Genomic DNA, 2,799 nt, shown 5'->3' on the forward strand with positions numbered 1-2,799 from the left:
ATCCAAGAAGGAAAGCAGAACTATCTGGCAGTTGTTCAGTAAGTCTAACTAGCATAAAAAAGATTTGCACGTAGCTGGTGTAAGTATAAACGGTCAGCAGCATGTGATTATGAAAACAAGTCTTGCCTGGCAAATGTAATTACTTTTACCCAAATTTAAAAATCAGGGAGTGAAGCAAACACAGTAGAAATATTCTAACACTGCGGACTGGGTCATTCATCTGTGCATGGAATAAGCTCCCTGAAAACATCTGTAACTTCATCTTTGGACATACCTACACAGACATGTGCAAAAGGGTGCAAATTCCAAACTGGACACATGCTAGCTCAGTGCCATTCCCTGTCAAATAAATTTGCTAAGAGATTTTGTAGAGTAACTGGAACACAACTTGCTGACACCAGATCTAAATCAGAGCTGTTTTATGCCCTGTCAAAAAGCTTCACTCTGTCTTCATATACCGATGTCCCTCTACTCTGTTGTGTCCTACCTCTATGGCTCTTCTGCGTGGCATTGCATTCGTGATGATGACAGTCATGAACAATAGTTGTCACATGGCTTTTCCATCATCATCCAGTACTTTCTGGGCTCCACCCCCACACTCACTTCTCTTCCGAGGAAATCATTTAGTGTCAATGGCTTGGCAGCAGAAGCACCATTGTTCCATCTAGTGGAGAGCTATTCAGTGTTGATGGCCTTTGATTTCTCTTTCCAAACACAGGCCTCTCTGCCGGATAGGATTTTGCTGGTAGAGTTATCCTGGCAAATCCTCCTAACATAAGCACAGGCTGTAGTCCCAAAAGGTTTATTGTGGCCTAGAACTGGTATAACTTACATCAATTCTGTGAATATAGTAAGAGCAGACAATACCAAAGCCTCTCAGAAAATGTCCGATATAAAATAGATACACTAATTTACTGTGAAGGTTGCAATCATAAATAGCATTCATAAGAAAAGTAAATAACAGAATTCATAGTTTGGCACAGACATGTTGCTCATGTGTCACGTCTTGATGGACTGGGGATATGTCTGTGTCAAACCATGAATTCTGTTTTTTCTTTCTGAATGCCATTTACAATTGCAACTGTTCATGTGGATTATTGCATCTATTTTTACAGCCAAGGCTCTGTCTGGGAAGATGGAGCAGAGCAATCAAAAACACTGACTGGTTCTATTTTGCTGGAACAATATGTTTCTTGCAAGCTGAGCTGTTCAATCTCCATACACTAGACAGAAGGATTGGAGTCTGGGCTTCCCCTCAGCTTGAAGAACATGGGCAAAAGGCAGATGAAAACATTTTATGCAGGTACCTTTATCAAAATGAGGTCTCCCTGCCAAAAGCAAGATGGAGGCCAGTCCAAGGACTTAACTGTGTTCCTGAGGTCAGGCTGTGGGGGGATTACAGAGAGATACAGCTCTGAACTACTAGGGAAGCTGTGAAGCCACACACAACATACTACGGAGCTGGTGCCACCCTCCTCAGCACTGACCAGGATAAGAGGTGAGAAAGTAAGGCTCAAGCTCTCTCTAATATTCCTGTAATTCTCCCCTGCTTCCCCAGTAAACTCATGCCTGGGCATTGCATTTTCATTAGCTCTGTAGCACAAGTGACCTGAAATTAAAGCTTCTTATGAATGAACCATTTATTTGGAAAAGTGGAGTTCTTTGCTTTCCTATATATTATTCCTTGCCAGCTTTAACTTGATAATTGAAGTTTCCTAGAAAGATTGGTTGCAGATGTAGATCTAAGCAAACCAGGACTTCAGAAACTGTAGCGCTGTGTCTGGGGCCAAGTAGTCTACTTGGTATCCACCACAGCATGTGTGTCTGAGAAGGCAACTCACCAGCCCAGGAAGGAGGAGCAGTGGACAGTCACTCCCCACCACAGGGAATCTCGGAAGTCTACTGGGGGTTCAACATTTGGATCTCATAACCATGGACTGGCATCCCTCCGGAGAGAGGGCTGCTTTTCTTATCTTTTGCATATTGTTACCTTGGACTTTCCATATCAGCCTGCTGTTTTTCCTTGCCCTATCCTTAAATGGCAAGCCTTCAGTGCAATAGCTTCTTTATGTATTTGTCTAATTCCAGACATCTAATACCAGACACAACAGGCCTTGCTCCTTGACTGTGGCACTTCCTGTACAAACCAGAAAACCATCAGCAAAAGGTTCTGGGGAAAAGAAGGTCAGTTATTACTCCAGTTATGACCTCAGTTATTATCTTAGGTCAGTTTTTACTCAGCTTCCTGGGGAAGCTGGTAAATACAGTCTTGAATTAAATGTATTGATGATACAAAGGGAGATGTCTTTCTACCATGCAAGAGGACAAATATCAAGAAAACCAAACCGGGCAGAAACCAGAGGCAGGGACAGCTGAAGGTGAGCTGCCCTGGGGGAGAAGAAAGGCCTGAGACACCATATCGGATGCAAAGCCCCCTTGGGAAGAACCACGGATACAGCTATGCCGGGTATCCTGGAGGTGATGAAGGAGATGCACGATTATTTTTAACTTTTTGGGGAAGAGGGCAGCAGAGCAACTGGCTCGACAGCTCACAGGCAGGTGTACCCCATCGAGGGTGGGCTGTGATCCCCCAGCACGGGGGAGTGCCATTTCGGGCTCCCGAGGCAGAGCAGAGGGCATGCCGGCGGGACACGTGCCATGGCGGCGGGTGCCTAACGCCGCAGGTAAGCGGCCACACCGCGGGTAGGGAGGGCAAGGCACGGCAGAGGCAGGCGGCCCGGGCGCACGCCGGCTGTGCCCCTCACAGGCCCCCCGCCCCCTGCTGCCTCACCGCAGGGC

This window comes from Apteryx rowi, unplaced genomic scaffold, assembly GCF_003343035.1.
Source record: "Apteryx rowi isolate R43461 unplaced genomic scaffold, aptRow1 scaffold_1152, whole genome shotgun sequence".
Taxonomy (NCBI): Eukaryota; Metazoa; Chordata; class Aves; order Apterygiformes; family Apterygidae; genus Apteryx; species Apteryx rowi.